The 22,126-nt window shown below is 51.2% G+C and overlaps 1 long non-coding RNA gene across 2 annotated transcripts; it reads left to right on the forward strand.

The window, feature by feature from the left end:
* The first annotated feature begins 7,563 nt into the window (after nucleotides 1-7,563).
* LOC135992255 (uncharacterized) lies at nucleotides 7,564-14,487 on the forward strand. Of its 2 annotated transcripts, none has more exons than XR_010606707.1 (3): nucleotides 7,564-8,096; nucleotides 10,306-10,453; nucleotides 14,344-14,487. It is a non-coding gene; the product is annotated as an uncharacterized LOC135992255 (long non-coding RNA). The 2 variants fall into 2 exon arrangements; XR_010606708.1 differs by lacking the exon at nucleotides 14,344-14,487 and adding an exon at nucleotides 11,775-11,865.
* The last annotated feature ends 7,639 nt before the right edge of the window (nucleotides 14,488-22,126 follow it).

The raw sequence follows: 22,126 nt of genomic DNA on the forward strand, positions 1-22,126 counted from the left end.
TCGGGAAAGGACGACGTCTAGGAAGGTGAGAAATACAGCCCTGCCTTAGTGGGTTTGGGTTTTTTTTTTGAAACGACTGCATTGACAGGTGTGAGGTGAATAGTTGCTAGGTGTCCTCGGAGACCAGCTTGCATGGGCAGCAGTTCGATGTCATTGTCTCTCACGTTCACTGGAAAACAGTTATCCCCAGCTCGCAGTTAAACACCCTCATCCACTACAAATTTGCAAGTTAAAATTGGGAGAGACACTGAAGGCAAAGCAGGACATTGCCCACAGCTCACTCCTTCATGGGTGTCGGTGCTTCCGGGCTAGGGAAGGCTGAGGGCCTGGGTGAAGGACCGATTAAGCAATCTGGACATCCATAAATCCAAGGGTCCAGATGGGATGCACCCGTGGGTGCTGAGGGAGTAGGCTGAAGTCATTGCTAGGCCAGTCTCCATCATCTTTGCTAAGTCGTGGGGAACAGGAGAGGTGCCTGAGGACTGGAGGAAAGCAAATGTCACTCCCGTCTTCAAAAAGGGCAAGAAGGAGGACCCGCGTAACTATAGACTTTCCAGCCTCACCTCCATCCTCGGGAAGGTGATGGAACAACTCATCCTTGGCGCCGTCTGAAGGCATGTCAAGGATAAGTGGGTCATTAGGGACAGTCAACATGGCTTCACCAAGGGGAAGTCATGCTTAACCAACCTCATAGGCTTTTATGAGGACATAACCAGGTGGACAGATGATGGCAAAGCAGGGGATGTGGTCTATCTTGATTTCAGTAAAGCATTTGGCACAGTCTCCGACAGCATCCTCGCAGCTAAACTGAGGAACTGTGGTCTGGATGATGGAGTAGTGAGGTGGAGTGGGAACTGGCTGAAGGAAAGAAGCCAGAGAGTTGTGGTCAATGGGGCAGAGCCTAGCTGGAGGCCTGTATCTAGTGGAGTCCCTCAAGGGTCGGTACTGGGACCAGTACTATACAGTATATTCATCAATGGCTTGGATGAGGGAATAGAGTGACTGTCAGCAAGTTTGCTGATGACACCAAACTGGGAGGAGTGGCTGACGCCACTGGTGAGACCACATCTGGAATATCGTGTCCGGTTCTGGGCCCCTCAGCTCGAGAAGGACAGGGAGCTGCTAGAGGGAGTCCAGCGCAGAGCCACGAAGATCATGAAGGGAGGGGAGCATCTCCCTTATGAGGAAAGGCTGAGGGAGCTGGGTCTCTTGAGCTTGGAGGAGACTGAGGGGTGACCTCATTAATGTTTATAAATATGTAAAGGGTGAGTGTCAGGAGGATGGAGCCAGGCTGTTCTCGGTGACAACCAGTGATAAGACAAGGGGCAATGGGTGCAAAGTGGAACACAGGAGGTTCCACTTAAATTTGAGAAGAAACTTCTTCACGATGAGGGGGACGCGGCACTGGAACAGGCTGCCCAGGGAGGTTGTGGAGTCTCCTTCTCTGGAGACATTCCAAACCCGCCTGGACGCCTTCCTGTGTAGCCTCATCTGGGTGTTCCTGCTCCGGCGGGGGGATTGGACTGGATGATCTTTCGAGGTCCCTTCCAATCGCTGCCATTCTGTGATTCCTAGTCTGATGTCTCAGTCGTTCCCCCCTGCGGGGCTCGGGTGCCAAATCAGTTGCCAAAGCAACATTCCTCCCTCACTAGCTCCTTGCAGGGCTCAGGCGAAGGCGAGAGAGCGAGGCAGGTGCGCGGGGCCGGCGGGTTTGTGGGTGGGAAAAGCGGGGATCGAACCAGGTACGTTCCGGACCGCTCTCCGGCGACCTGGCCGCTCCTCCAGCGAGATCCCACGGCCGGGGAACGCACGGCGCCCCCTATAGGCCTCACAGCGCCCTGCGCGCCCGCCCGCCCGGCCCGGGGCTGCTGTGCTGAGGCTGGGGCTGTGGGAGAGCTCGGGAGGGTGGAGGGCAGGAGAGCGGCCGGGAAGTGGCCAGAGGGCTGTCCCAGCCGTAGGACAGACAGCTGCGCCCACAGGCCTGGTGTTCCTTGCTGCTGCTGCCTGTGTGCTCCACGTCAGGCTTTCCTAGCGCATGCAAGATCTGGGGTGGGCTTGAGGGCGGGAGGGCAGCGGCCCAGAGGGCTCCCCTCCTGCGGTGCTGCCGGGGTGTCCCTGGCTGTGTGGCTGCCGGGGGCCGGGGAGGCGAGAGCAAGAGGGCCAAGCGGGCGGCAGCCAGTGCAGGCTGGTGAGCGGCAAGGAGGAGAGGCGAAGGGCTTTGGGCGCTTGGTGGCGGGCCAGGGGGGGCTGAGGCGAGGGCGAGAGAGCGAGGCAGGGGCGCGGGGGGGCAGGAAAAGGGCGGGGTGGGGATCGAACCGGGTGCCCTGCGGACCAGCGTCCCGCGACCTGGCCGCTCCTCTACCGCGATCCCCACCGCCGGGGGGCGCCACAGCGCCCCCTACAAACCTCGATCCGCCCGCCTAAACACACGCACGCACGCACGCACACACCCACACCCACACACACCCACTCAGCCCACCACAGCCCCGAGCCTTCCTGCCCGCTGCTCCCCCTCCCTCCCTGTGCCCAACTCTGCCTCGCCTGCCCGAGCCCAAGACTTTATACTCATTTGCCACCATCCTCTTGATGCTGCTCGTATGCCCAATCATCCTGTACATACCAGGAATTCATTTGTCCAGGACATCTGCTTTCTAGCTGAGTTTTAGTTACAATTTGCCAATCTTCTCCACATAAGATCATTGCATGCTTTTCTTGACAAACTTGCTGGATCTTTTCCCAATTTTGCAATACCTTGGCCAAGGGCGTCCCCTTTTCTATACCGAGTTTATTTCACATCACTCAGAAAAATCACTCAGGGAGACCCTCCCGTGGAGTCACAAGGTTCAGAAAGGACCCCCTTGCTTTCTAAACTCGACCCCCACTTATGTGCGGTTTCAGCTGATCAGGCCACGCGCTTTGTACTCATACATTAAGGATTCATAGTCCCATGTCTCTCAATCATTCCCCCCTGCTGGGGTCAGGTGCCAGATCAGTTGTAAGAACAATGTTCCTCCTTCAGTGGCTCCTCCTTTCAATTTCCTCCACTCCTTGTTTTTACTTTTGTTGTTTTGGAATTATTTTATGATATGGTCTCGTAGGTGGCTTCAAGCCTAGACAATATGATTTCGCACTTTTCTTCGTGACTTACGTATTTAGTATTGTTCTCCCTGTTCTTTTAGCAGCATCATTTTATCAGAGTACAGCGGTGGCCCTAAAGGCATTTTCTTTGCTAGAGCCGTCTCGATAGCGCATGGAACACGTCCTCGGACACAGAATGCCCCCGACCACCAAATCTGGCTGAAGCTTAGTTTCCTTCCAGGATTTGACCAGGACCTAATTTCCGGGCTGAAACTTGTGAGCTGCAAACTCTAATGGCAGAGTTTGTGCTAGAAGCCCTTGGTGCTTGAGAGAAGCTAGAAAAGAAGACAAGCCGAGCATATAGTTTTTGAGAAACATATCCTTAGTTTCGAACTGTGGGGGTCCAGTATTTCTGCCCAGGTATGGTAGCCCAAAGAGCATTTCATAAGGCGAAACTCCTATATCCTTGTGAGAAGCAGTTCTGGTTCTCCCTAGGGCTAGAGGTAGACATCTAGTCCAGGGTAATCTAGTTTCTAATACTAATTTTGACAATTGCTTCTTTGAGATCTGGTCGAGGTGTTTCTACAAGAGCTTGGACCCATTCTGGGTCTACTAATTTTTCCTTTTAATATGAATCCTAAATATTTTATTTCTTTCTGACACAGCTGAAGCTTAGAAAAAGATTCACGCTGATCTTTTTTTTTGCTAAATGTAAGGAACATTTAATGAAGGAATGTTGTTTTTACAAAACTAAGGAGCTGGTGCCTGACCCCAGCTGGGGGGAAGGACCGAGACTCATCTGGCTATGAATCCTTATTGTAAAACAAAGCCTCTTCAAACTCATCCCGGAATGCATGCTGATACCTGTATTTAATCTAGGGGGAAGGGTAGCCAAAGAGCCAGGAACCCATATTTTAATTAGATCGATAAGGGGAAGGGTACCGTTTGAATCAGATGAATGAAATATGTAAACTGAGGCAGGCGTCGGGTAGTCGGTAAACCCTGCAGTACCCAACCAATGGGGAACAGGGGAGGGAAACTGCGGCCGGGATTTGGGGGGATATAGGCAGGGGCTTTTTGCCTTATTATGTGTGCCTACCTTCAGGTAGAACACCCGACCTTGCAAAATCGTTATTAAAATATACTTTGCTGAGAGACCCTGCCTGGGCCCATTATACTTGCAAGGTAAGTGTTTCCTACACTGGGGCGATACATAGATAAACAGAGTATCCTTCAATCAATCTTTGTTTGGGTCAGCTGTCCCAGCTGTGTCCCCTCTGCCAGCTCCCTGGCCCCCCAGCCCACTTGCTGACAGGACGGTGTGAGAGGCAGAACTGGCCTCCACTCTTTGCAAACGTTGCTCAACAATAATGAAAACATCTCTGTATCTGTTTTTAGCATAAATCCAAAACATAGTCCCATACTAGCTACCATAAAGAGAATTAACTCCACCCCAGCCAAACCCAACACAAACTTCTTGGTAATGTCTTTCAAATTTTCTCCTTGTCACCCCTCCCCCCCAGGCAATAACTGTGTTTCCACACCTAGAGCCCGTAAAAGATCTCTCCCTAATAAATAAGCTGGGGACTCTTCCACTAATACAAACCTTCCCCATACACTTTTAATTCCTATAGTCACAAACAGGAGTTTATTCAGAATTCTCTCTCCTTCCCTCTGCTACCCACTTAATTACAACTCTACCTTCGGTCGGTCTTAGATCTCTTTAGGATAAAATTTAAAAGGGATAGGGTAGTTTCCATATCTACGAAAAATTCGGCGTCATGGCCTCCTGCTTTACCAGTTATGTGCCCTTTTGCTGTTTAAACAAGTTTCCCCACATGAAAAAAAAAAAAAAAAACACAAACAAAACCCACAAAACACACAAGCAAAAAAAACCCCCAAACCACAACCCACAAACATTTTCAGCCCCTCTGATTTTCCAAAGTCTATTGAGTTTTCCTCCTTCAGTCATTGCGAATGGTTGCCACCTTAGGGGTAAATATTTCAGATTTCCACAAAAATAGCATTCTGTTTTCTCTCCATCTTTCCCTTTTATCACTTGTCTTCACTCTAAATCCTCCAGGTTTTCTTTTCTTTTCTTTTTTTTTTTTTTAATTTTCCCCTCCAATGTTTGTCTCTCACTTGCAAATTTCTAGCTAAAGCTGCTGCTACAAACCAATCTCCTGTTCCATCTTTCTTTCATTAGTTCAACTTTTTGCTTCTCTTCCGGACCATCATAAACAAACACAGCCACACTCAGAATTTTTGCAAATTCCTCTTCCCAGCCTGGCACATGCTCACTGAAATACTTCCATAGACCCACAACCACACTTGCTACCAGTTCATTACAAAGCCTTCCAAAATCTTCCCCAGTCGACGCTGGGGTGCTGCTCTGGCTTCTGTCTACATTCCCGCGCTTCCATTCAATTTACTCTGATCTCCTCAAAAGCTCTAATCACTTTTATCAGATTTTTTTTTAACCACTGTTTGGCAATTTTCTCCATTTGTTTGATTATTATCATCTCAATTAGAATCACCTTGAGGCCAGGCAGTCCAATCTCCTCCTGTCTGTAGGGCTAATTCCACATTCTGCTTAGTTATCTTTCTGGACCGGCCAACTCTCTCAATAAGAGGTTAACATCGGCTCAGGATGGATTGTATCCCGAAAAAAATATTAGAAAATAAAGATCCACATCAGTCCCCATCTTCCCTTAACGTATGGGTTTGATTTCCTCACAGAACCAAATCCCCAGGGTCCCAGAGCTGGTGGCTACATACATGTAACACTGGAGGGGAGAAGAGCATTTCATACCCCTATCCACAGAATCACAGAATGTTAGGGATTGGAAGGGACCTCAAAAGGTCATCTAGTCCAATCCCCCAATTCTTCCCCTACACAAACACACACACACGCTCCCCTGCCGGCTGCATTGGAAAATAACTTGGGCAATCCCAGGGTAAAGCCCAACAAAGGCAGTAAGGACAGCAAAGACAGTTGGGAAGGGAATCAAGAAGCGACACACAGGGAGGAGCGTGGGATGCTGCAGAGACCAGCTCCACAGGCGCCTTAGTTAACTTACACACAACTGCAGCTAAAATTCTTTCTCAAGGATTTCATACTCGTTTCCAACCATCCTCTTTATGGTGGTTTTTCCTTTATCCTCCCTAGGCCTAGCATTTTTCCTTTCTATTTCCCATTCTGAGTCCCGAGGCTTCTCCTTCCGCCTCGTCCCTCCTCTCAGAACGCCCCCGGCCACCAAGGTAGTACTTAACAGTCTGTTTTCTTACCTTGGTCTGTGCACAGAGCTGCCCGGTCGCTCGTATCGTGCCCCCCACTTTTTCCTTTATCCTTTCCCCTGTGGTTTGCAGGGATCCGCCTTCTTCCATACAGCCTCGGGCTTTCTGTCCGGCCCTGCTGGAGTCCCCACCGACCATTCAGAAGACCATTGAAATCAACGGGGTCCCGTCGCCTTCCCATCCTTCGGTAATAGGGACCACCGAGATGACGACATCGAATCTCGGACTAGCCCCCAGACTTGTAGGAAACGACCATCTTGCCAATAGAATAGGCTCAGGCAGGATCTCTCAGCAAAGCATATTTTACTAACGCTTTTGCAAAAGGGAGTGTTCTACCTAAAAGTTGGCAATAGGGCAAAAAGCCCTGCTTACATCCCCCCCCAAATGCCGGCCGCAAATGCCCTGCCCTGTTCCCCACGAGCTGGGTACTGCAGGGTTTACGCACTGCCCGACGCCTGCCTCAGTTTCCACGATTCATTAATGTAATCCTAACAAGCCCCTTCCCCTGATCGATCTCTTTAAAAGATGGGCTCCTGGTTAGCCTTCCCTCTAGATTTACTTGTTTTTTAAATGCAGGAACCAGTTTGCATGGCAGGATTAGTTGGAAGAGAGTCGTTTTCTGTGAAGGATTCCTAGTGTGCTGTCTCTCGGTCCTTCCCCCCGCTGGGCTCAGGTGCCAGATGAGCTGCAAAAACAACATTCCTCCTGGAAGGGCTCCTTGCAGGGCTCCGGCAAAGGCGAGAGAGCGAGGCAGGGGCGCGGGGGGGCAGGAAAAGGGCGGGGTGGGGATCGAACCGGGTGCCCTGCGGACCAGCGTCCCGCGACCTGGCCGCTCCTCTACCGCGATCCCCACCGCCGGGGGGCGCCACAGCGCCCCCTACAAACCTCGACCCGCCCGCTCAGGCCCGAGCAGGCAGCTGGCAGCAGCGGGAGGTCTTGGGCTCGGGCAGGCGAGGCAGAGCTGGGCGCAGGGAGGGACGGAGGGAGGGGGAGCAGCGGGCAGGGGAGCGGGGAGGAAGGCTCGGGGCCGGGGGGGGCGGGTGGGGGAGTGTGTGTTTGGGCGGGGGGGCAGGTGGGGTTGTAGCGGGGCTGCAGGTGGTGTGCAGAGGGGGAGGAAGGGGGGACAGGGCCGGGGGGCTCGAGGCTGTTGTTTGTGTGCGGGAGGAGCATTTGGGGCTGTGAGGCGGGCGGTGTCGGCGTGGCGCGCTGGTGGGAGGCAGCGAGGCGGTGGGTGCCCCCCGGGCTGGGCGGGCGGGTCGAGGTTTGCAGGGGGCGCTGTGGCCCCTCCCGAGCTCTCCCACAGCCCCAGCCTCAGCACAGCAGCCCCGGGCCGGGCGGGCGGGCGCGCAGGGCGCTGTGAGGCCTATAGGGGGCGCCGTGCGTTCCCCGGCCGTGGGATCTCGCTGGAGGAGCGGCCAGGTCGCCGGAGAGCGGTCCGGAAGGTACCTGGTTCGATCCCCGCTTTTCCCACCGCCCTCAGCGCCCCCCACCCAAAGGTATTACTAGGAAAGGCCGACCTGCACCGCAAAGGCAGCAGCAAGGGTCGCCAGGCCTGTGGGCGCAGGTGGAATCCCACAGCATCTTCACTCCTCAAGTTCTCGCCAGAGGTGGCGGCTGGAAGAAGGTCCCGCTTCCCAATTTCCGGCGTTACCTCGGCCCCGCGTGAGCCCCGAAGCCGCAGCCACCACCGGAGTTGATGCAAATCCTGCATTTTTCACGCGGTAAAGCAGCAGCTCCTCCCGTTCCGCGGTGCCGGTTGCCGAGCGGCATCCGCCGGGCTCTGACCCCGCAGCGACGCGGCGGCCGCGGCCTCTCAGTGGCTGCTCCCGGCAAAGCGGCGGCGGCGGGACGCCCGAGCGGAGTTCGTGGCTGCGCGGTCTGAGAGCGGAGCTGGGGTGCCGCGGCTGCCTCGGGCCGCACGAAGTCCCTGCTCCCGGCAGCCACGCAGTCCCGGGCGGCCAAGACCCGCCCAACGCGGCGCTGCCGCAGCGCGGGCTGGAGGTGCGAGCGGCGCCGGGTCGGGTCGGGGTTCCCGGGCCGCAGCGGCAGCGGGCCGGCGCGGCGGGGCCTGTGCGGGCGGCCGTGGTGTCCCCTCGGGCCTGTGGGCACGGGTGGCCTTTTCGGGCCCCGGCCTCGGCTGGCTTCTCGCCGCCCCGCTGCTGGCTGCGGGCGCCCGGGGGTGCGGGCCCGGCCTGGCCCGCGGCCTCTGCCGGCGCTCAGCGCCTGGAGACGGGGACTGTATGGGAATGTAGCGGAAGGTTTGGCGAGGAGGTCAGTTAAGTGTAAATACGCTCAACTGACTTGCACCCGTCTGTAGAAAAAGCACATACATCACGCTAATTGTTCTACTGACCTTGTGTGCTTGGTGAGTAGAACCTCTGTGTTAGATAACACAGGCCTGTGAGAAACTCCAGGCACCTTATCCCTATGTCTGAGATTCCTGCTTTGTTGTGGGAAGGAGCCGGAGGCTGCGCCGGCCTGAAGCCTTGAAATCCAGGTGAGCTCAGCAGGCCCAGCGATCTTCCAGCAGGGCTGAACTCACCAGCGCCTGCGTCCCCGCTTGTGTCACCTCTGCCTGGCAGCTCAGGTGCGACTTTGGAGACCCCCCAGTGGAGAGGTAACTGAAACAAAACTTGCTCTTTGCAATGCATTCGTGGCCTCTGGCTCTTCTTGCGACGTGCCTGCGTATGTGTACACAGGGACACTGGCCCGGTGCCGGCGGGCAGGGGAGCTGGTGGCTGTTTCGGTGTCCAGCCGCGTCCCCGGAGTATCACTGTGTACTTTGTTGTAGTGGTTTACGGTGTTTGTGTGCGCTCATGGAGGTGTGCAACGTGTTTACATGGACGTAGGCGAAGCACATAGTGTGCCCTTTGGGGAACTTTTTCCATCTTCCCGAGATTCTGACCGACCAGGATCATCTGCTTCCACATCTTTAACAATGGAGCTTGACCCGTCAGCTGGTCTTGTGTTGGGCGTTTGCCAGTTTCATGCAACACGTAATGAAAGGCGTTTGCTGCTGAGGGGGGTCTGAGCTCCAGGTAGAGCCTTGTGTACAACCTCGGCCTGGGCACCACGGTGCGGTGAGGGATGGACACGTGGACTGAATGGCTTCATCTGCCAGGTACCTTGCTCAGATGCAGATTTACTTGTTCATTGCTCAAACATCAATATTAGAGTTAGTGTTCAGTTGAGCTTTCTCCTGTGTCCATTGTAAAGAGATCTACAGGGAAATGCAAAACCAACATGATGTTCCTCTATTATGCAAGTGTAACTCGTGCCTGCCTGTACTGATGGGCGGGTGTATCATTTTCAGCATCTTCTTACAGAGGCTTCCCTGAACTTGGGTTCTATCTTCTCGTCTCAAGCAGAGAGTGCTCCGAAAGCTCCTGTTACAGCCTGTCCTTCGTGCGCCTTTGGGTTCCTGTCCGTGTCTGTGGAAAGCAGGCTGTTGGGCGGAGCTGAAGGCTGATTGTGAAATGTTTGTGTTGAGAAATCCGTTTGGTTGTTCTTTCAAAATAAACAAATCCTATCATTTACCTATACTATATGTAGGAAGAGTAACCTGATATTAATTCTGTTCAGTGTGTGAAGAAATACGAAGTGTTCCTCTGCTAGAGCTATGAGATCAAGAAGAATGCTTTTACTATGGATGCTGTCAGCAAGCAAGCAAAGGCAGCTCCAATATGTTATAAATGATCACAAGGTAAACTTGGTACTTTCCGAGAGAAAGGGAAATACATCCACGGGAATGAAAACCAGATTTTTTCAACATTTTTTTTTGTAGTGCATGTCCTTTTAGAGTGGTACTTAACATGCTCAGTTTGTCCAACAGGGCAAAATCTATTTAATACGACTCTGTGCTTGGATGTTTTTGGTAAATATTTTGTTGCAGTTGAGTAATTAAGGTTGTTTTTCTCCCCTCATCTCCAGGTTATCTCTGGACTGAAGCTTACACCATTATTTGCTTCAAACCAGATTCTACCAAGTGAATGTCTCAGTTGCCTGGTAGAACTCCTTGAGGACACCAATACAAACCCATCTCTCGCCTTGTCTGTGGCTACTTTGCTACCACAGCTGGGTAAGGTTTGCATCTGAACTTTTTCTCTTTGGTCAGGGAAAGGGAAGACAAGACAGGTGCAGATTCTGTGGCACGGGTGATGAACCTCTTGGGAAAAGCAGCAGGTGAGACAGACAGAGTGTTTGGAGTGGAGTGCTCGGCCGAGCCAACTGGCAGTATGTACAAGGCCAGATAAGACGTTGAGTCACCGTGAGAGGCAGATTTGAAGTCATCTCTGTGAAATGGCAACGATCGTGCTTGTCAGAATTTGCTTTCTCGCCGGGTAGGGTGAGGAATTATTCTCTTTTCCTTGAGTTTTGGAGCTTGAAGGGTCTACCTGTTTTAATGAAGTGAAGAAACCTGCCTAGGGGATGCAAAGAGAGAGAGGAGCCACGTTGCATCAACAAGCGTCATCGCCTCAGTTACCTCTCTCATTGGAGTGTTTGCTGGGCAGCAGTTTGGGCTTTGCAGTGGCCTGGGCCTGTGTGCATCAAGCTTCCCAATTCTGAACTAGTTTGTAGTGCCTCTAACTTGTTTCCTGAGATGCATTTTGTACCCATTTCACGGAATTGGGACTTCATTGTTTAGGGAGCTCTGTGCTCACAAGAACCTACCTATGTAGGTTACCCGTACAGGGGAAAAATTGATTGCTTCACTGTCTAGTTTCTCATAATGTGTGAGTGCTTATTCAAGATTTGAGTCCTTTTTGATGACCTCCTGTTTATCTGCTCTGGTTCCTGGAGACTTTAGCCTCTTTGAGCTTCTTTCAGGTTTTTGAAACAGTTACTTTTTAAATTATAGTGGTTGCTGGGGTCCGTAACTACCTTCTCCAACCTGCTGGGTCGGGAAAGTTTTAAGAATTAGTCCCTCTCCCACTGATCTGGCGCTTTACCTGTCACCCTTCTTTGCTACGTCTTTTTCAGGGCTCCCTAAGGAGAACCGGCTTTTTTTGTTTAACTCTTCCTACATAACCCTATCAAGGTGTCAGTTTTGGTCTACTTGCCCACTCTAGTGTGAAGCAAGAAAGGGAGAGAATTGATTTTAAGCTTTTAAAGCCTTTCAAGTGCAGGTTTTGTGGTCTCAAACAGAGCTACAACTTTGTCGGTAGGAGGTAGGCCATTCCTTCGGTGTTCAAGCCTCTGGAGGAAAAGCATTAGTGTTTCAGTTAACCCCAAGTTGGTAGAGATGCAAGTGCATAGGAGCTGTGATTTATTTGTAGCTGTTTGTGAAACAGACGTGAAAAACTGGTCAAAGACTTTGGCTTCTGCTTAGATTGGGAGCTAATACAACAGCTGCCTTTGCTGTTTGACAGGGGTTTTTGTTAACAATTCTGAAATTCCAGCTTTAGACAGTGAGACTAGAGAAGCTCTTCAGGATACCTACAATCTGACCAGCGTGCTGGCAGGAGTGGTTCATCGAAGCTCTACTAATGTCAGTGGCCCAGTCGTATCACGGGTAACAGGAACTAATGCTTAACTATGTTTGTCTACTCTTAGGTAGTGTCTATTATGCTGCATGCATGTTAGAACTCTTTAGAAGCTCCATCTGAAATAGTGTGTTGGTCTTAGCTGTGTATGTTGTTTGCTAGACGCGGCTAGTAGGACAGCATTTTAATGCTGCTTAGAGTTCTTTGTACTCTCTCTTTAATCGTGCTTGAGATTCTCACCTGCTCTAATTGAAACAAATGTATTTTAATATGCACGGGTTTTCTCATATGGGGCTCTGAGCTTTCAGCAAGTACTTGCTGGCTGCCTGTGGTCGCATGTCTTTTCTGAGAGGGAGGGAAGACAGAAAATGAATTTGCCAGCAGTTCTGTTGCCCTTGATCTGTGGAAAACGAGTCAGGCATCCGGTAAAGGACACTTTTGTCACAGTTTGTGTATTTGTCCAGGCACCTGGAGCAGGAGAAGACTAAGGGCTCCAGGTGACTTGCCAGTCAGTGGGAGAGATTTTGTAGTCACCAAGTAGATCCAGTTATAAGACCTTTAATTTCTTATGTCACACGTTTATATGATGAGATTTGGTTTCTGCTACTATCCTGTGCTGTGATTTTTGTCATAATTGTGCATATTAACTTTATATTAACTCAATTATGTTGAGTGCTGAAAGTATGCTGTATGAAAGACTTATCTAGCATTAGACCTGTTGGCAGTCTTTACAGCAAACTTGTTTTCCTCTAAGCCAGGGGTGTCAAACTCATTTTCAGCGAGGGACACTTCAGCCTTGCGGTTGCCTTCAAAGGGCCAAACATAATTTTTGGACTCTGGAAATGTAACTACTCCTACATGTACACAGTCCTAAAATTACATTCGCTATGAATGAGTTTGGCATTTTTACTCCGAAGTAAACAGAGATTTTTCTTTGAAAACCATGTTGTTACAGCCTGTCGAATGCAGTGGTTGTGGGACTTTGAGTGACTGGATATTAATTGCCTCTTAGCCCACCCCCATACCCCCGGGAGCTGTCAAAGAGAAGCAGCAGGGGAAGATTCATGCTTGTCATCAGGAACAGACTTATGTTAGATTAAAATGAGTTTTGTGCAAGGCTCCTTGTAAGAGATCTAGTGACTCTTAAAAGCACCTGCGATAAAGGACCTTTGATAGTGCTGGTGCCTGATAGTCTTTTTTTTACGGATGTGCTGAGTTAAAAACCGCCCACACTATGGGGATTGCAATCTGAATTTTGCTTGGCTTGGCAGAATGGTGCCTAGTTAAAAAACAAAACAACTCCCCCCTCCCACCACAGAAACAAAATAGAGTCCTCCAAGCACCCCACTCTCAAGCCCCAAATTCTTGTAACTAATTTCTGGATGCTTTAATAAAAAGTCTTTGTTTGACTTTCTGGACTTTTCAGTCAATCCACAGAACACGAGGTAACGATACCGTGGTTAGGACTCCTGGCGAATCTCTGTCATCACAACTTACCCGTTCAAACTAAGATAAAATCTTTGGGAAGAGTTTTGTTTTTGTGGCACGAGTCTGGCTTGAGGGCAAGAGAGTTACTGGACTCGGGGGAATCACCTTCGTATTTCTTATGCTCGTTTTCGTGGGATCAATGACCCCGACCTGCTTGTTCTCCGGAGTTGGGGGTTGTTTCTCCTGTACTGGAGAAAATAACCAGTAGAACAGGCGGTTGGGTGTTCTCTTTCCTTCTCTACGTTTCTGTGCACGAGCTTGTGTCAGGCATTCCGTTTCTGCAGCTGTTCTCTGCAAACGAAGGATGACTTTAACATTTGAGCGTTCTTCCTTCGATAATCTGGATGTTGTTAACACAGGAGGACTGTAGTTGGATTTTTGGTAAGCTGCCTGAGCTTTGGCCGACAAAGAGCTCAGTCTATGAAAAGATAAATCGATAAAATGCCACTGATCTTGATGCCAGGCCAGGACCCTTGAATACTCATACACATCCATGCCTGAGCTGCTCAGTTCCTCTCTCTTCATGAATCAGTGCAAAGGTAACTTAAGATTCAATTCAGAAATGCCAAGTAATCTACATGGCACTGAATGTGACACTGTTTACCTCGGAAGAAAGGAGGGGGAAGGGGAAGGAGGAGCTATTGTCAGATCTGAGCACTGAGTAGAGAAGGGTTGGGGGTCAATTTCCCGTGGTTCTTTTCTATTGGAGACATAAGCAAAATGACTTTCTCATCTTTCTTTAAAATAATGATGGCACTTCTTGGCTTATTCTTTTTTTCCATTTTTCCTTATACAAGTTCAACACAGACTTTAGGCATTGACATCCATACCAGTGTGGTGCAGTAGAAGGCTAAAATAGATTTCCTAGAGAACCCTGCGCTCTGTCACCAGGGGGAAGTCGGTAATGCCGTCCCTCTTCAACACACCTGAGCCCAGATTTTGAACTGCTCTTCTGTGTTTGCAGTTGCAGACAAGCGTTTCTTTCCTTTCATTGCAGACTTCTGAAGGTGTTCCAAAGAGGATCTTCAGAAAATTGCAGGATTCAATATACACTTACGAAAAGCCAAATCAAGGACCGATAACAAACCTCCGCTACCCAGTAATGAAGCCGAAGGCCTCACAAAGAGGCCAAAGGTTCAAGTCGGGAAAGGACGACGTCTAGGAAGGTGAGAAATACAGCCCTGCCTTAGTGGGTTTGGGTTTTTTTTTTGAAACGACTGCATTGACAGGTGTGAGGTGAATAGTTGCTAGGTGTCCTCGGAGACCAGCTTGCATGGGCAGCAGTTCGATGTCATTGTCTCTCACGTTCACTGGAAAACAGTTATCCCCAGCTCGCAGTTAAACACCCTCATCCACTACAAATTTGCAAGTTAAAATTGGGAGAGACACTGAAGGCAAAGCAGGACATTGCCCACAGCTCACTCCTTCATGGGTGTCGGTGCTTCCGGGCTAGGGAAGGCTGAGGGCCTGGGTGAAGGACCGATTAAGCAATCTGGACATCCATAAATCCAAGGGTCCAGATGGGATGCACCCGTGGGTGCTGAGGGAGTAGGCTGAAGTCATTGCTAGGCCAGTCTCCATCATCTTTGCTAAGTCGTGGGGAACAGGAGAGGTGCCTGAGGACTGGAGGAAAGCAAATGTCACTCCCGTCTTCAAAAAGGGCAAGAAGGAGGACCCGCGTAACTATAGACTTTCCAGCCTCACCTCCATCCTCGGGAAGGTGATGGAACAACTCATCCTTGGCGCCGTCTGAAGGCATGTCAAGGATAAGTGGGTCATTAGGGACAGTCAACATGGCTTCACCAAGGGGAAGTCATGCTTAACCAACCTCATAGGCTTTTATGAGGACATAACCAGGTGGACAGATGATGGCAAAGCAGGGGATGTGGTCTATCTTGATTTCAGTAAAGCATTTGGCACAGTCTCCGACAGCATCCTCGCAGCTAAACTGAGGAACTGTGGTCTGGATGATGGAGTAGTGAGGTGGAGTGGGAACTGGCTGAAGGAAAGAAGCCAGAGAGTTGTGGTCAATGGGGCAGAGCCTAGCTGGAGGCCTGTATCTAGTGGAGTCCCTCAAGGGTCGGTACTGGGACCAGTACTATACAGTATATTCATCAATGGCTTGGATGAGGGAATAGAGTGACTGTCAGCAAGTTTGCTGATGACACCAAACTGGGAGGAGTGGCTGACGCCACTGGTGAGACCACATCTGGAATATCGTGTCCGGTTCTGGGCCCCTCAGCTCGAGAAGGACAGGGAGCTGCTAGAGGGAGTCCAGCGCAGAGCCACGAAGATCATGAAGGGAGGGGAGCATCTCCCTTATGAGGAAAGGCTGAGGGAGCTGGGTCTCTTGAGCTTGGAGGAGACTGAGGGGTGACCTCATTAATGTTTATAAATATGTAAAGGGTGAGTGTCAGGAGGATGGAGCCAGGCTGTTCTCGGTGACAACCAGTGATAAGACAAGGGGCAATGGGTGCAAAGTGGAACACAGGAGGTTCCACTTAAATTTGAGAAGAAACTTCTTCACGATGAGGGGGACGCGGCACTGGAACAGGCTGCCCAGGGAGGTTGTGGAGTCTCCTTCTCTGGAGACATTCCAAACCCGCCTGGACGCCTTCCTGTGTAGCCTCATCTGGGTGTTCCTGCTCCGGCGGGGGGATTGGACTGGATGATCTTTCGAGGTCCCTTCCAATCGCTGCCATTCTGTGATTCCTAGTCTGATGTCTCAGTCGTTCCCCCCTGCGGGGCTCGGGTGCCAAATCAGTTGCCAAAGCAACATTCCTCCCTCACTAGCTCCTTGCAGGGCTCAGGCGAAGGCGAGAGAGCGAGGCAGGTGCGCGGGGCCGGCGGGTTTGTGGGTGGGAAAAGCGGGGATCGAACCAGGTACGTTCCGGACCGCTCTCCGGCGACCTGGCCGCTCCTCCAGCGAGATCCCACGGCCGGGGAACGCACGGCGCCCCCTATAGGCCTCACAGCGCCCTGCGCGCCCGCCCGCCCGGCCCGGGGCTGCTGTGCTGAGGCTGGGGCTGTGGGAGAGCTCGGGAGGGTGGAGGGCAGGAGAGCGGCCGGGAAGTGGCCAGAGGGCTGTCCCAGCCGTAGGACAGACAGCTGCGCCCACAGGCCTGGTGTTCCTTGCTGCTGCTGCCTGTGTGCTCCACGTCAGGCTTTCCTAGCGCATGCAAGATCTGGGGTGGGCTTGAGGGCGGGAGGGCAGCGGCCCAGAGGGCTCCCCTCCTGCGGTGCTGCCGGGGTGTCCCTGGCTGTGTGGCTGCCGGGGGCCGGGGAGGCGAGAGCAAGAGGGCCAAGCGGGCGGCAGCCAGTGCAGGCTGGTGAGCGGCAAGGAGGAGAGGCGAAGGGCTTTGGGCGCTTGGTGGCGGGCCAGGGGGGGCTGAGGCGAGGGCGAGAGAGCGAGGCAGGGGCGCGGGGGGGCAGGAAAAGGGCGGGGTGGGGATCGAACCGGGTGCCCTGCGGACCAGCGTCCCGCGACCTGGCCGCTCCTCTACCGCGATCCCCACCGCCGGGGGGCGCCACAGCGCCCCCTACAAACCTCGATCCGCCCGCCTAAACACACGCACGCACGCACGCACACACCCACACCCACACACACCCACTCAGCCCACCACAGCCCCGAGCCTTCCTGCCCGCTGCTCCCCCTCCCTCCCTGTGCCCAACTCTGCCTCGCCTGCCCGAGCCCAAGACTTTATACTCATTTGCCACCATCCTCTTGATGCTGCTCGTATGCCCAATCATCCTGTACATACCAGGAATTCATTTGTCCAGGACATCTGCTTTCTAGCTGAGTTTTAGTTACAATTTGCCAATCTTCTCCACATAAGATCATTGCATGCTTTTCTTGACAAACTTGCTGGATCTTTTCCCAATTTTGCAATACCTTGGCCAAGGGCGTCCCCTTTTCTATACCGAGTTTATTTCACATCACTCAGAAAAATCACTCAGGGAGACCCTCCCGTGGAGTCACAAGGTTCAGAAAGGACCCCCTTGCTTTCTAAACTCGACCCCCACTTATGTGCGGTTTCAGCTGATCAGGCCACGCGCTTTGTACTCATACATTAAGGATTCATAGTCCCATGTCTCTCAATCATTCCCCCCTGCTGGGGTCAGGTGCCAGATCAGTTGTAAGAACAATGTTCCTCCTTCAGTGGCTCCTCCTTTCAATTTCCTCCACTCCTTGTTTTTACTTTTGTTGTTTTGGAATTATTTTATGATATGGTCTCGTAGGTGGCTTCAAGCCTAGACAATATGATTTCGCACTTTTCTTCGTGACTTACGTATTTAGTATTGTTCTCCCTGTTCTTTTAGCAGCATCATTTTATCAGAGTACAGCGGTGGCCCTAAAGGCATTTTCTTTGCTAGAGCCGTCTCGATAGCGCATGGAACACGTCCTCGGACACAGAATGCCCCCGACCACCAAATCTGGCTGAAGCTTAGTTTCCTTCCAGGATTTGACCAGGACCCAATTTCCGGGCTGAAACTTGTGAGCTGCAAACTCTAATGGCAGAGTTTGTGCTAGAAGCCCTTGGTGCTTGAGAGAAGCTAGAAAAGAAGACAAGCCGAGCATATAGTTTTTGAGAAACATATCCTTAGTTTCGAACTGTGGGGGTCCAGTATTTCTGCCCAGGTATGGTAGCCCAAAGAGCATTTCATAAGGCGAAACTCCTATATCCTTGTGAGAAGCAGTTCTGGTTCTCCCTAGGGCTAGAGGTAGACATCTAGTCCAGGGTAATCTAGTTTCTAATACTAATTTTGACAATTGCTTCTTTGAGATCTGGTCGAGGTGTTTCTACAAGAGCTTGGACCCATTCTGGGTCTACTAATTTTTCCTTTTAATATGAATCCTAAATATTTTATTTCTTTCTGACACAGCTGAAGCTTAGAAAAAGATTCACGCTGATCTTTTTTTTTGCTAAATGTAAGGAACATTTAATGAAGGAATGTTGTTTTTACAAAACTAAGGAGCTGGTGCCTGACCCCAGCTGGGGGGAAGGACCGAGACTCATCTGGCTATGAATCCTTATTGTAAAACAAAGCCTCTTCAAACTCATCCCGGAATGCATGCTGATACCTGTATTTAATCTAGGGGGAAGGGTAGCCAAAGAGCCAGGAACCCATATTTTAATTAGATCGATAAGGGGAAGGGTACCGTTTGAATCAGATGAATGAAATATGTAAACTGAGGCAGGCGTCGGGTAGTCGGTAAACCCTGCAGTACCCAACCAATGGGGAACAGGGGAGGGAAACTGCGGCCGGGATTTGGGGGGATATAGGCAGGGGCTTTTTGCCTTATTATGTGTGCCTACCTTCAGGTAGAACACCCGACCTTGCAAAATCGTTATTAAAATATACTTTGCTGAGAGACCCTGCCTGGGCCCATTATACTTGCAAGGTAAGTGTTTCCTACACTGGGGCGATACATAGATAAACAGAGTATCCTTCAATCAATCTTTGTTTGGGTCAGCTGTCCCAGCTGTGTCCCCTCTGCCAGCTCCCTGGCCCCCCAGCCCACTTGCTGACAGGACGGTGTGAGAGGCAGAACTGGCCTCCACTCTTTGCAAACGTTGCTCAACAATAATGAAAACATCTCTGTATCTGTTTTTAGCATAAATCCAAAACATAGTCCCATACTAGCTACCATAAAGAGAATTAACTCCACCCCAGCCAAACCCAACACAAACTTCTTGGTAATGTCTTTCAAATTTTCTCCTTGTCACCCCTCCCCCCCAGGCAATAACTGTGTTTCCACACCTAGAGCCCGTAAAAGATCTCTCCCTAATAAATAAGCTGGGGACTCTTCCACTAATACAAACCTTCCCCATACACTTTTAATTCCTATAGTCACAAACAGGAGTTTATTCAGAATTCTCTCTCCTTCCCTCTGCTACCCACTTAATTACAACTCTACCTTCGGTCGGTCTTAGATCTCTTTAGGATAAAATTTAAAAGGGATAGGGTAGTTTCCATATCTACGAAAAATTCGGCGTCATGGCCTCCTGCTTTACCAGTTATGTGCCCTTTTGCTGTTTAAACAAGTTTCCCCACATGAAAAAAAAAAAAAAAAACACAAACAAAACCCACAAAACACACAAGCAAAAAAAACCCCCAAACCACAACCCACAAACATTTTCAGCCCCTCTGATTTTCCAAAGTCTATTGAGTTTTCCTCCTTCAGTCATTGCGAATGGTTGCCACCTTAGGGGTAAATATTTCAGATTTCCACAAAAATAGCATTCTGTTTTCTCTCCATCTTTCCCTTTTATCACTTGTCTTCACTCTAAATCCTCCAGGTTTTCTTTTCTTTTCTTTTTTTTTTTTTTAATTTTCCCCTCCAATGTTTGTCTCTCACTTGCAAATTTCTAGCTAAAGCTGCTGCTACAAACCAATCTCCTGTTCCATCTTTCTTTCATTAGTTCAACTTTTTGCTTCTCTTCCGGACCATCATAAACAAACACAGCCACACTCAGAATTTTTGCAAATTCCTCTTCCCAGCCTGGCACATGCTCACTGAAATACTTCCATAGACCCACAACCACACTTGCTACCAGTTCATTACAAAGCCTTCCAAAATCTTCCCCAGTCGACGCTGGGGTGCTGCTCTGGCTTCTGTCTACATTCCCGCGCTTCCATTCAATTTACTCTGATCTCCTCAAAAGCTCTAATCACTTTTATCAGATTTTTTTTTAACCACTGTTTGGCAATTTTCTCCATTTGTTTGATTATTATCATCTCAATTAGAATCACCTTGAGGCCAGGCAGTCCAATCTCCTCCTGTCTGTAGGGCTAATTCCACATTCTGCTTAGTTATCTTTCTGGACCGGCCAACTCTCTCAATAAGAGGTTAACATCGGCTCAGGATGGATTGTATCCCGAAAAAAATATTAGAAAATAAAGATCCACATCAGTCCCCATCTTCCCTTAACGTATGGGTTTGATTTCCTCACAGAACCAAATCCCCAGGGTCCCAGAGCTGGTGGCTACATACATGTAACACTGGAGGGGAGAAGAGCATTTCATACCCCTATCCACAGAATCACAGAATGTTAGGGATTGGAAGGGACCTCAAAAGGTCATCTAGTCCAATCCCCCAATTCTTCCCCTACACAAACACACACACACGCTCCCCTGCCGGCTGCATTGGAAAATAACTTGGGCAATCCCAGGGTAAAGCCCAACAAAGGCAGTAAGGACAGCAAAGACAGTTGGGAAGGGAATCAAGAAGCGACACACAGGGAGGAGCGTGGGATGCTGCAGAGACCAGCTCCACAGGCGCCTTAGTTAACTTACACACAACTGCAGCTAAAATTCTTTCTCAAGGATTTCATACTCGTTTCCAACCATCCTCTTTATGGTGGTTTTTCCTTTATCCTCCCTAGGCCTAGCATTTTTCCTTTCTATTTCCCATTCTGAGTCCCGAGGCTTCTCCTTCCGCCTCGTCCCTCCTCTCAGAACGCCCCCGGCCACCAAGGTAGTACTTAACAGTCTGTTTTCTTACCTTGGTCTGTGCACAGAGCTGCCCGGTCGCTCGTATCGTGCCCCCCACTTTTTCCTTTATCCTTTCCCCTGTGGTTTGCAGGGATCCGCCTTCTTCCATACAGCCTCGGGCTTTCTGTCCGGCCCTGCTGGAGTCCCCACCGACCATTCAGAAGACCATTGAAATCAACAGGGTCCCGTCGCCTTCCCATCCTTCGGTAATAGGGACCACCGAGATGACGACATCGAATCTCGGACTAGCCCCCAGACTTGTAGGAAACGACCATCTTGCCAATAGAATAGGCTCAGGCAGGATCTCTCAGCAAAGCATATTTTACTAACGCTTTTGCAAAAGGGAGTGTTCTACCTAAAAGTTGGCAATAGGGCAAAAAGCCCTGCTTACATCCCCCCCCAAATGCCGGCCGCAAATGCCCTGCCCTGTTCCCCACGAGCTGGGTACTGCAGGGTTTACGCACTGCCCGACGCCTGCCTCAGTTTCCACGATTCATTAATGTAATCCTAACAAGCCCCTTCCCCTGATCGATCTCTTTAAAAGATGGGCTCCTGGTTAGCCTTCCCTCTAGATTTACTTGTTTTTTAAATGCAGGAACCAGTTTGCATGGCAGGATTAGTTGGAAGAGAGTCGTTTTCTGTGAAGGATTCCTAGTGTGCTGTCTCTCGGTCCTTCCCCCCGCTGGGCTCAGGTGCCAGATGAGCTGCAAAAACAACATTCCTCCTGGAAGGGCTCCTTGCAGGGCTCCGGCAAAGGCGAGAGAGCGAGGCAGGGGCGCGGGGGGGCAGGAAAAGGGCGGGGTGGGGATCGAACCGGGTGCCCTGCGGACCAGCGTCCCGCGACCTGGCCGCTCCTCTACCGCGATCCCCACCGCCGGGGGGCGCCACAGCGCCCCCTACAAACCTCGACCCGCCCGCTCAGGCCCGAGCAGGCAGCTGGCAGCAGCGGGAGGTCTTGGGCTCGGGCAGGCGAGGCAGAGCTGGGCGCAGGGAGGGACGGAGGGAGGGAGGGAGGGAGGGAGGGAGGGAGGGGGAGCAGCGGGCAGGGGAGCGGGGAGGAAGGCTCGGGGCCGGGGGGGGCGGGTGGGGGAGTGTGTGTTTGGGCGGGGGGGCGGGTGGGGTTGTAGCGGGGCTGCAGGTGGTGTGCAGAGGGGGAGGAAGGGGGGACAGGGCCGGGGGGCTCGAGGCTGTTGTTTGTGTGCGGGAGGAGCATTTGGGGCTGTGAGGCGGGCGGTGTCGGCGTGGCGTGCTGGTGGGAGGCAGCGAGGCGGTGGGTGCCCCCC

The sequence above is a fragment of the Caloenas nicobarica genome, chromosome 1 (genome assembly GCF_036013445.1).
Source record: "Caloenas nicobarica isolate bCalNic1 chromosome 1, bCalNic1.hap1, whole genome shotgun sequence".
In the NCBI taxonomy this organism is placed as follows: Eukaryota; Metazoa; Chordata; class Aves; order Columbiformes; family Columbidae; genus Caloenas; species Caloenas nicobarica.